The sequence below is a fragment of the Gorilla gorilla genome, chromosome 6, assembly GCF_029281585.2.
Source record: "Gorilla gorilla gorilla isolate KB3781 chromosome 6, NHGRI_mGorGor1-v2.1_pri, whole genome shotgun sequence".
Classification (NCBI taxonomy): Eukaryota; Metazoa; Chordata; class Mammalia; order Primates; family Hominidae; genus Gorilla; species Gorilla gorilla.
Window position 1 is genome coordinate 75,618,184 of NC_073230.2, and position 12,640 is coordinate 75,630,823.

Here is a 12,640-nt window from a genome sequence, read left to right on the forward strand (position 1 = left end):
CTCTCCTTCTAGGACTCCAGTGACAAGAATGATAGATTTTTTTTTTTTTTTTTTTTTTTTTTACCGTCCCACCTGTCCCTAAGCCTACACTTTAAAGGTTCAATTTTCTCTCTGTTGTTCACATTGAGAATTTCTATTGATCTATATCCCAGTTAATAGATCCATTCTTCAGTCACTGCAATTCTAATATGAATTCTTTTTTTTTTTTTTTTTTTTTTTTTGAGATGGAGTCTCTCTTTGTCGCCTAAGCTGGAGTGCAGTGGCACCATTTTGGCTCACTGCAACCTCTGCTTCCCAGTTCAAGAAGTCATTCTTGTGCCTCAGCCTCCGGAGTAGCTGGGATTACAGGCATGCACCACCGTGCCCAGCTAATTTTTGTATTTTTAGTAGAGACTGGGTTTTGCCATGTCGGCCAGGCTGGTCTCAAACTCCTGATCTCAGGTGATCTGCCTGCCTTGGCCTCCCAAGCTGCTGGGATTACAGGCAGGAGCCACTGTGCACACATGGTGAGTGATTTTTTTATTGTGTCTTGAAAGTCTGGGGTGTTATATTAGGAGGCTCTCAATCTGATTTAAATATTCTTTAGCCAACATCACACTGGTCGGAAAAGGGAGTTGCGACCTCATTACCATGGGTGGAGGTAGAAATCCAGGCTCCCCCCTCAGCCCCCACCAATACCACAGAGATGGTGGAGAGGACAGGAACAAACACTTCATTCTCACCTGGCAGGGCTGGAAGTTCAGTCTCCACCCAACCTCTACTGACACTGTGGAGAAAGGGAAGTGCCCTACACTTCCAAGAGCAGGGGTAGGAGTTTCAGGTTCCCCATTCAACCTTTTTTAACACACAGAGGATCCTGGGGGGAAAAACTAAGTACAAATTTCTTTTTTCGGTGGGGTGGGGCACAGAGGCTCATGCCTGTAATCCCAGCACATTAGGAAGCCAAGGTGGGAGGACTACTTGAGCCCAAGAGTTTAAAACAAGCCAGGACAGCTGGGCGTGGTGGCTCATACCTGTAATCCCAACACTTTGGGAGGCTGAGGCGGGTGGATCATGAGGTCAGGAGATCGAGATCATCCTGGCTAATACAGTGAAAGCCCGTCTCTACTAAAAATACAAAAACTTAGCCAGGTATGGTGGCACGCACCTGTAGTCCCAGCTACTTGGGAGGCTGATGCAGGAAAATCGCTTGAACCCAGGAGGTGGAGGTTGCAGTGAACTGAGATCGTGCCACTGCACTCCAGCCTGGGCGACAGAACAAGACTCCAACTAAAAAAAAAAAAAAAAGTGAGAGGCTGTCTCTATAAAAAATTTTAAAATTAGCTGGGTGCAGTGGCACACATGTGTAGTCTCAGCTACTCAGGTGGCTGAGAAGGGAGGCTAGCTTGAGCCCAGGAGGTCCAGGCTGCAATGAGTAATGTTTGCAACACTGCACTCCAGCCTGGGTGACAGAGCAAGACCTTATCTCATAAAGAAAAAGAAAAAAAAGAATTTCACGATGGCAGCTACAGAGCCCTAAAGTCCAAGCACAGGGCACTGTGCAGTCACATCTTTGTGCTTCTCACTCAATTTTCTGTTTTTCATAACGATCCTGAAAGCTCTTGTTCTCTATAGGTGATTTATATTTGTTTCTATTGTAAATTAATTGTTTCTCCATAATATTTGCTAAGTAGTAATAATATATAGGAAAGTCATTTTGTACAGTTAGTTTTTATGGTTATTTTAGAATTTCATCTCTAAGATGGAGATGAAATTCTATAGTTTCAATATAAATTCTTTTGGGTTTTCTTTTTTCCTTTTTTTTTTTTTTTTTTTTCTGTGAAAGAGTCTCACTCAGGCCAGCATGCAGTGGTGAGATCACAGCTCACTGCAAGCTCAAATTCCTGGGCTTAGGTGGTCTTCCCCTCAAGCCTCCCCAGCAGCTGAAATTACAGGTACACACTACCATGCCCAGCTAGTGTTTTATTTTCTGTAGAGATGGGGGTCTTGCTATGTTTCTGATGTTGCTCTCGAACTCCTGGCCTCAAGCAGTCCTGCTGCCTTGCCTCCAAAAGCGATTACAGGTGTGAGCCACAACACCCAGACTTCTCTTGGATTATCTACATAAAATAACCATTTACAAATAATAGCTATTATTTGTTCTAAGTTCAGACAACAACCCCATGAAGCAGTAATATTATTAACTCCATTTCACAACTGAGGGATCTGAAACATGAGATTTGTTCAGGGCCAATGAGCTAATAAGTAGCAGAATAAAATTCAAAACCAAATCCAAGACTTCCAGCTCCAGAGTTCATGTCCTCACCACCAGACAATAATAGCTCTATACTGATTATGTTAACTCCTTTTTTCTCTACTTTTATTTCTGTTTGAAGACTGAGTATCTTGACAAATGTCTCCAATGTTTCATTTTTAGGAATGATGATGGCTGCAGCTTAACCAGAAAACCTTTGTAGCATGAGAGTAATAATAATGTATATTTTCCTAAGAAAGAATCAAATCAATTTTTGGAAGAGGGGTGGATTGCAAAACTTTATTAATAAAGACTTCTGTTCCAAAGGTTTATTCTAATCACATTTACCCTACATAAAATACCAACACCTTCTTGTTGCAAAAACAGAAACTCCAGCCATTGTATTGACACTGACTTAAGAGAAATAGAAACCTCTATATAAGGCAAGAGTCCATACCAGAATAATTCAACCAATATGAGAAACCTCCAAAAAAATCAATTCAATGACCTACTTTAAAGATATGTGAGAGTCCCCAAAAAGTCAGTTTTTGTGGGAAGTTGGTATGCAGTTGATATGGTGCAATCTTGGCTCACTGCAACCCAACCTCCCATTTCAAGCAATTCTCCTGCCTCAGCCTCCTGAGGAGCTAGGATTACAGGCACCTGCTACAATGCTCAGCTAATTTTTGTACCTGTTTTGAGATCTTTTAGGCAATTTATCAGAAATGCTCCCTAAACATCCTGGCTTCCCGTCCCCGCCCTCTTACTTCCCAGGGTCTTAGCACAGAAAACCAAGTCCATAAGCTGCACCACTCCAAATTGATTAGCTTCACAGTACATTTAGTCGAAAGCAAATAAGCAGAGTTTAGTAGGAAGAAAAAGGAAGAATTCAGGTCAGGAGTGGTGGCTCGTGCCTGCAATTCCAGCTCTTAGAGAGATCGAGGTTGGAGGACTGCTTGAGCCCAGGAGTATGAGACGAGCCTGGGCAACATAGTGAGACACGATCTCTCAAAAAAAAAAAAAAAAAAAAATTAGCCCAGTGTGATGGTGCATGCCTGTGGTACCAACTACACAGCAGGCTGAGGTGAGAGGATTGCTTGAGCCTGGGTGGTCAAGGCTGCGGTGAGCTACGATTGTACCACTGCACTCCAGCCTGGGTGACAGAGTGAGGCCCTGTAGCAAAAAAAGAAAAAAAAAAGGGGGTGGGGGAAGTATTCAGCCTTATTAACTTACAGATAATTAAAAACTGTCTTGCCTAGAATCAATAACCACTGTAACAAAACAATGCTTGAAAATCATTTCACATCCTCTGAACTGACCTTTTTAAAAAAATATCTCAGAAAATGCTATACAAAAATGCTACACAAAGCATCTTTGTACTGGATGTGAGAATACAAAAATTAGCCAAGCGTGCTTCTATGTGCCTGTAGTCCCAACTACTCAAAACACTGAGGCAGAAGGATGGCTTAAGCCCGAGGGATTGAGGCTGCAGTGAGCTATGATCACACCACAGCACTCCAGCCTGGGCAAGAGAGCAAAATCCTGTAAAAAAAAAAAAAAAAAAAAAAAAAATTCAGCTACTAGAATCCAACACACTTGGGTCTACAGTGGCCAACTCTACAGCACGTGGATTTTCACTAGCTACAGAAATCACGACATTCACACCTGCTAATTGGCAGAGGGGATCAAGTAAGGTAATAAATTTAATCTCAAAATAACATTTTAATTCTCCCAGAGAAAAATTTCACTGCCCACGACTACCACTAAGTCCAAGCAGTGGGCTCTCATGAATGCCCACCCTTTTCCAACAAGCGTGGCGGACAGCAAAGGCTGCTGAAGCACGTGGTGACAGCACTGCTGGAGAGGCAGCGTGCCTCTATGGGTGCACATCTGCCGGTAACTTGGAACATCATAAAAGAGCCAAGGCAGCTTAATTTTACACCAAATTCTTGCCACTAGCAGGAATAAAACTTTCAGACTCTGGCCAGGTAGTGGGGTATACCAAAGGGTCCTTTCAGCTCTTAGATCATCCCTGAGGTCAGCTTCCTGGGGAACCCTCCTTGGCCCATCTGCCATGAAAGACAACGTGTGGGGGACAGATACATTGGGCAGTGCACAGGCCTTATCTTAACTTTTGAGTGCTTTTATTCCCTTATGAGGCTACTGTGTGAATTACATAACTTTTGCTTATTTTACTGTTTGGTTCCTCTAATCTTTTAATTCTAGGTTATAATTACTGTTACTATGTCTTGATCTATTTATTTTTCTTTTCTACTTATGTGGAACTTATTATAAATAAGAATTGGGTAAGATTGGGTAAGACTTTTTTTTTATAACTTACTTTTTATTGAAAGTATCTTGCATTCATGATGGATGCTTTCTGGGTTTTACCACATATTTTAATGTAAAAAGTTAAATTATTTTTTACATGCAAGTGGTGTGAATAATTTTCTCCACATGGGAACAATGATTATAAAAACATGACATCCCACATGGGTTAAGTGTCTTTTTAATTGAAAAGCTAACAAACTGTCCAGTTATATTTCTCCCAAAAAACCACAAACTGGGTAGTAACCGAGTCTCTAGGCAATATATTTAAAACTAAGAGGATTAAAAATAAAATTAAAGAAAAAGAAAACGAGCCCTCAAATGCAATGAAGGGAGCCCTGCTACATACAGGCTAATCATTACAGTGGTACTCCTTGACTGCAGGAGGCTGGAAGACATCCTAGTAACTCCACTCAGAACATTTACTTCAAGAAGCCTTTTTCCAGTTTCCAACTCATGAATAAAGATAATATTTTGTTAATTCTATTCCAGAAAACTTTTTTGCAAGTTGTTTTATTTACAATGCCAACTTTTAAAAGGTCACTAAAGTTAACTGGACAATAAACTAGGCAGACATTACTTTATAAAAAAGAAGGAAAGCCCAAAATGCCACTTATAGAGAACCCACAGTTCAGTTTTATTCAGAGCAAAAAAAAAAAAAAGAAACTTTTGATCATACTAGAAGAAACTCAGCCATAGGTTTGGAATCTGTACTCAAACTGCACATGCAATGAGGACAATATTCTGCTAATAAAATTGACTTGCCGCTGCTTTTGTCTACTGTTTGTCTAATATTAACAATTATAAACAGAGCAGTGCAACTAGTATTTGGAACAATTCTTACAGTGTTACAGGGTCAGGCACAACATTTCACTTCTCTTCACACCACTGGTTCTCTTTGCGTACCTGGGCTTTCTCCTCTTCAGTAAAGTCATTTTTGATATTGAATGTCTTGCGAATCTCCTCAGGAGTTTTCCCCTTGATCATATTGGCAACAGTCTTGCATGTAACATCAAGCAAACCTTTGATGTCTAAGTAGTTTGCAGCCAGAATGAGTCCAAAAGTGTTCCTTGAGCAACTTTCAGGAATTCTTGGTCCCAAACAGGGATATCGTCTGTTTGCTTTTCTTTGTTCTCATCCTCTTCAGGGGGAGGAGGGTCATCCTTGTGGTGGGTGCACCACTGAATGACCTTTTTTAATACTGCTGCAATCACATGTGGTAGAGGAACTGGGTCATCTCCTTCATCATCCATTCCCAAATCTTCCAACGTGGTCTTGATAGTCACAGATTGTTTGGGAATTTCCACATCAACTGCAAATATCTCTCCATCAAAACTCTGCAACTGAATTGAAGGCATAGTGTTTGGTATTAAGGAGATGGCCAGCAGGAGGCTGACGAGAGCTGGGAGGCATCAGCGGAGGAAGCGAAAAGTGGAGGACGAAGCCACTACCGACTTTTTTTTTTCTTTTTTTTTTTTGAGACAAAGTTTTGCTCTTATTGCCCAGGCTAGAGTGTGCAGTGGTGCAATCTTGGCTCACTGCAACCTCTGCCTTCCAGTTTGAAGCGATTCTCCTGCCTCAGCTTCCCAAGTCGCTGGGATTACAGGTGCCCGCCACCATGCCCAGCTAATTTTTTTGTATTTTTAGTAGAAACGGGGTTTCACCATGTTGGTCAGGCTGGTCTCGAACTGCTGACCTCGTGATCCACACACCTCGGCCTCCCAAAGTGCTGGGATTACAGGTGTAAGCCACAGCGCTTGGCCCAAGATTGGGTAAGATTTTTAAAGCCATTTTTAATACCTTCATTTATCTTTAGACTTCTGCCTTTTATTGGTGATTTTTATTCTCTCTAATTTAAAGTTTAAACCACTTCCTTGTTAATCTTTATTTTTCAATGTTCTTTCATCTTGCATCCTGTTCATCTTTATTGCTAACATTTTGAAAGCGAGTAAAAAGTGAATTATGTTTTATCTGGATGTGTATGTGGCTGCTATTGCCATAAGGCATGGCTGGGGTGGAAAAAGGGAGAGAAGGGAAGGAAAAGGAGAATAAAGGAAGACAAACACCCCAAGGGATCTCTTCCACATGCTTCATCCTGCAGAGACCCCTTCCTAGCATCCTCTGGCCTGAAGGAATTCTTCGTGGAACTCTTTGGATTCCCATCCTGGTGTGTGATTCCATGATTTGCACTGCTTCAAAGTCTCAACAAGGAGATATGTGAGAAGAAAGCAACATACAGGAAACACACTGCTGTCTAATAATTTCCCTCCCCAGCCTGCCTGCTATGATTTACTTTTCAGAGCCCTGCATAATTGCTCTATGTCTTCTCCCAGGGCTCTGCCTTCTCATGAATAGGAAGTACAGAGCTGAGTGTGCACTCCATCTCTGCTGGATCCAGGTGCCCAGGCTTATCTTTAATGGTGGTATGAAAACAAAGGCTGTACCTCCAGGTCATGGCTTCTCAACATGGACACTCCTGACATTTGGGGCTGAATAATTCTTTGTTGTAGGGAACCATCTTGTGACTGTAGAATGTTTAGTAGCATACTTGGCCTCTACCCACTAGATGTTAGTAGCACCCCCACAGCTGTGACATTTAAAAATGTCTCCAGGCCCGGCTTTGTGGCTCACACCTGTAATCCTAGTACTTTGGAAGGTAAACGTGGGAAGACCAATTGAGTCTAGGAGGTTGAGAACAGTCAAGGCAACATGATGAAACTCTGTTTCTACAAAATGTAAACAACAATTAGCTGGGTGTGGTGGCCTGTGGTCCCAGCTACTTGGGAGGCTGAGGCGGAAAGATCGCTTAAGCCTGTGAGGTCAAGGCTGCAGTGAGCCATGATTGTGCCACTGCACTCCAGCCTGGGTGACAGAGAGATCCTGTCTCAAAAATAAATAAATGAAAATGTCTCCGGATGTTGTCAAATGAACCCAGGACCACTAGTGCCTGGCTGAGAACCACTGCCCCCATAGCCACACAGAAGTCATGCAATCGGAGCCAAATGGGAAAGGGTGTCTGTCAACAGATGAATGGATAAAGAAAACGTGGCACACATACACAGTGGAGTACTATTCAGCCATACCAAAGAATGGGATCCAGTCATTTGCAACAACATGGATGAAACAGGAGGATATTATGTTAAGTGAAATAAGCCAGGCACAGAAAGACAACCATCACATGTTCTCACTCATTGGTGAGAGCTAAAAAATTAAAACAACTGAAGGATGTTTTACCAGAAGGATGGTTAGCAGAGGATAGGAAAGGTAGTGGGGGGCATGGGGGATAGTCGGGATGGCCAAGGGGTACCAGAAAAGTTAGAAAGAATGAATAAGACCTAGTATTGCTAGCACGGAAGGGGAACTGTAGTCAAAAGTAATTTAATTGTACATTTAAGAGTAATTAAGAGAATATAACTGGGTTGTCTGTAACATAAAAGATAAATGCTTCAGAGGATGAACCCCATTTCCCCTAAGGTGATTACAACTCATTACCTGCCTTGATCACAATAGCTCATGGAACTCATAAATATATACACCTATTATGTACACATAAAAATTAAAAATTAAAAAAACAAAACAGAGAGAAAAGGAAATTTCCACCATCAGCCACAGGCCCTGACACTCCCCTTGTCCTAAACTCTTGGAGCTAAGAGGAGCTGATGATGGACTCTCTGGTCCCCTTCCTGGGGTGACACACACTTCCTTTCAGAAGTCCTGAAGAGTGTTCGACCTCAGGGCAGAGCACTTGATGACTCTCAAAATTTTATGCAGTTCTCTTCAACAGACCTCGTATTACTTGTCAGCCCAGAACATGAGTTCTCAGCCCTAGAAGAATGTGACCCACACTGCGTAACTGGACAGGCAGACTCTCCTATCAAGTCTCAATATTTTTGGAACACAGCTACACTTCCCTGATCCCTTGGGCAACCCACCTCTACTTTCACCACTGATGGGTCACAGAAACACTTGCTACCAGCTGACGCCCCAATGAACCATGCCCTACCTGGGTGAAAGAGGCCAGGAAGGCCGGGGACTTCCTTATTAGCAATAGGTCGTAAAGGCTACGTTGGCTTAGACAAAACTCCCATGGAACACTCTAAATGTAAAGCAGCTGATCTTGAACTTTCTAGTAAGAGTCAGGAAAAACAAAAGTCCCAGGTCCATATTCAGGCTTTTAGAAGGCCTCCAGCTTCAACCTCTTTTTTTTTTTTTTTTTTCACCTTCAACCTCTTATGAGGTTCCCCGAGCAAAAGGTGCGGGAGGCAGAGTAGTCATGACCTATGCCATAGAATATCAGAAAAGCTTGCAAGAAAAAAAACACATAGTATTGACCTAGGCCACTTGGATTCTACCCCCAGAACGTGCACAGGAAATTACAGAAACCAGTAATTTACTTAACAACAGGAGTTGACATGGGAAGATACACAAAGAGAAGCAGAACCCGAAAAGTGGAAGAATCACATCAGCAGAGAATGCCTGGAGCAGACCCTCTTCTGCGTAGAGGCAGTAAGATAGCCCACTCCCTAGAGGACCGTTGGGGCTGAGGTCCTGAAAGACTCCACCAGATTCCTTATAAACCTGATAATACCTTAAGCAAATCTCCATTTCTTCTGTAGCTTGGGTGAGTCTCTGGTTCCTGTAACAAAAGAAGCCTACTTGATGGCCAGCCTCCAACACTACTATTATCAGTTAACCCACTTCCTTTCCAGTAGAATTTCATTAACAATGTCTACATGAACAAGCCTTTCCAAGGCCTCTTTCTAATAAAGGAGACACTGGCCAAAGATGACCATCTCTCCGTTAAGATTTTTTTTTTAATTGAAACGTTTGTGTTGCACTCTTCCTGGGTCATTCCCATGAATGAGAAACAAACCTTATTAGGAGGCTGGACCTGTCTACAACGACAGCACCACATCAACCTGGGGAACTTCATTTATTTCCTGATTAAACCAGAAAAATGACTCACAGCGCTTCTCTAACAACCAGTCAGAGGCATCATTTTACTACGTTACTCCAGCATGGGGATTACCTTGCCTTACCAGTTCCCTTCCTCTCTCCAAAATTATTTTGAATATATAAATGCAACTGAATCTTAAGAAATTTGTTCTATCATGGGAACAGTCAGCTGAATAAAAAAAACTACATAAAAAAAGAACAAAAAAAATTATTCTATTTGTATATGACCTTAGTTTAGTTCAATGCCCAAGAAACAAGACCATAATCCCTGAAAATAAAGGGGGAAAAGAGTTAACCTGCTCTTCTGAATGCCATCAAATTCATAAAACTAACAATCTTACAAATCACTTTTACTACATTCCAATGTACCTTCAATAATCTGCATTTTACAAAGTTATAGACTAATATTACAGTAAAATGTTAACTTTAAGGGGAAAACATCCCAATAAAAAGGCTCTTGGTTTCACTGACCTGTGATTGCCTTCAACACCATATCAGACACTTCTGGGATGTCTTCATTAACAGGGACACACAGCATCTGAGGTGTAACCCAGTGCAGGGCTCTAAAGGGAGAGAGACAGTAAACAAGAGCGCCAAGGACAAACCGTGACCATTCATCTTGTCACCTCCTTCAGTTTAGGGAAAGCCTGAGGCATCACTGACCACTCAGACAATCCCAGGCCCACACACATCACCTTTCGAAGTACTAGGAGGTCAAATGACATGACAAAGCAGCTAGGATCCTAAAATGAGACTTCTCTTCTGTACTTATCACAAGAATGGAAGGCCATTTGCTGACTGAAGTGACGTTACACAGCTACCAAGACTGAAATGCACTCGGTATTTGAAAGTGACCATTTGAGAATTGGCTGCTGCCTGTCCTCACTCTCTACTGTGTTAATGTCCTTTTACACTCAGCCCTCAACTACTTTTTTTGTGGGGGATGGAGTCTCACTCTGTTGCCCAGGATGGAGTGCAGTGGCATGATCTTGGCTCACTGCAGCCTCTGCCTCACAGGCTGAAGCAATTCTAATGCCTCAGCCTCCCGAGTAGCCAGGACTACAGGCGTCCACAATCAAGCTCAGCTAATTTTTGTATTTTTACTAAAGACCGGGTTTCACCCTGTTGGCCAGGCTGGTCTTGAACTCCTGACCTCAGGTGACCTACCTGCCTTGGCCTCCCAAAGTGCTGGGATCACAGGTGTGAGCCACCACACCTGGCCTCAGCCCTCAATTTCTAAGGCACACTGAGCTCGTGTAGGACGCCACAGGCAGGATCACCATGCCAGAATCACTGTGTGTTTCCTGGTCCCACCCTAACTGCACTCCAACTACCCTGCTGCAGGCCTCCCCTCCTGCTTGGTTACTGCTTCTGTTCTGCATCTTGGTCCAGGGCCCCTCTGGTTACTTCTGGCTCCTGACCTTGGGCTCCACAACTTCAGCCTGCCCAGTATCAACTCCTCACTTCAGCTGTGAAACTTCCAATACAGATCTAGCAAGTACCAGCCCCTTGTCTGGAACCTGGGACTCCGAGTCCCCTCTCCTCTTAAAACAACTCATCAGCTCAGCCTTGGCCCTGTTCCCACACTTGGGTGGTCTCTTCCTCAGTGTCCACCGCAACTGGAGTACACAGTGCTGGGGCTCACCCCAGTGAGCCTGGAAGACTGGGTGCTGTGGGAAATGTCATCAATCCAATGCTAGTGAAAGATGTGACTGGGGAATGGTGAAAAATGCACACCCCTGGGAGGAATGAGGAAAGAGGACATCCACCGACTTGTTATTTTTTTGAGAAGGAGTCTTGCTCTGTTGCCCAGGCTGGAGTGTGGTGGCACGATCTCGCTTCACTGCAACCTCCACCTTCTGGATTCAAGCCATTCTCGTGCCTTAGCCTCCCAAATAGCTAGAAGCACAGGCGTGTGCCACCATGCCTGGCTAATTTTTGTATTTTTAGTACAGACGGGGTTTTACCATGTTGCCCGGGCTACTCTTGAACTCCTGGCCTCAAGTGATCCACCCACCTCAGCCTCCCAAAGTGCTGGGATTACAGGTATGAGCCACCGGGCCCAGCCGACATCCCCTGCCTTGATACGGATATTCACAGCTTCCTGCTTGAGGAAATGGTAATGGACCAAGAACACAGTCCCCCTATTCCTTGGAGAGTTCAGAGATTGAAAACAATCTCAAACACCAAACACGACTTACCAAAAGCTGCCTTGAGGGAGATGGATAGGTGAGGTCACCACATTCCTTGTCTTTCTGACACCACAGAGCAGCTTCCACTCTAAGGAAGCAGAAACATGAGCTGTTGCTTTCTCTTAAGGTTTGAAACTCAGATGCCTTATTTTCCCCCAATATGTTCTTCCATCAGTAGGTAGTAAGCATAAAGCAAAACAAAATAAGCAACTACCTGATCCTCTTTTGAATGGCAAGATCTTTCATCTCATCATCAGTAGTTTCTGGACAGAACACATATTTATAGAGACGAGTCATGATGTACTTTTCAATCTGATCCATTTATCTTCTCAACTCATTCTGGAGGCACTGAAATAGCCAAACAGAAAAGCTCAAGAGAGTATATATACTCCTTGTACTGATAGTAAGTAAGCCACTACTTGTACTGGCAGTAAGCATAAAAGTACTCACAGATTATATTAATCCTTCAGGAGAGTAAAACCTATCCATTAACATTATTTCCAGTATCCACTGTTGCAGGATTTTTCCTTAGTTCAGCTAAGGACGGGGTCCTTGTCCGTCTCAAGGCCACAAAAATTTAGGCTTACAGACGGTTTGAATGGTGAGTAAGACAGGGTTTTATTGGGACTCTCACAAGGCCAGAGTCCCTGCTAGAGTGCTTTCTGCCAGCAGCAAGAATAATGGGTTTTACACAGTAAAAAGAGGTGCCAGGCTCCTCCCCGCTATCAACGGTGCAAACTTCAAGTTCCACCCCAGTGCACAGGCCGGCTGGAGTTTTTCTGGGGACCCCTTCCTACCTAGTGGTGTCTCACCATGACCATCTCGTTCTTTTTGCTATATCTACATACTCTTAAATAGATTTAATGCATGTTTTGATAATTTACATATTTTATGGACACTTCTATTTATCTAACCCACCGAACATTTTTGG

At 43.1% G+C, this 12,640-nt stretch overlaps 1 long non-coding RNA gene and 2 pseudogenes across 1 annotated transcript; 1 reads left to right on the plus strand and 2 right to left on the minus strand.

The window, feature by feature from the left end:
* Window positions 1-373: 373 nt before the first annotated feature.
* On the plus strand, window positions 374-2,559 carry LOC134758839 (uncharacterized). The gene is made up of 2 exons (XR_010134452.1): window positions 374-506; window positions 2,417-2,559. It is a non-coding gene; the product is annotated as an uncharacterized lncRNA (long non-coding RNA).
* A 2,474-nt stretch (window positions 2,560-5,033) lies between these two features.
* LOC101147726 (S-phase kinase-associated protein 1-like) lies at window positions 5,034-5,919 on the minus strand (annotated as a pseudogene).
* LOC101151329 (rab5 GDP/GTP exchange factor-like) overlaps window positions 5,034-12,640 on the minus strand; it is a 30,624-nt pseudogene continuing 23,017 nt past the window's right edge.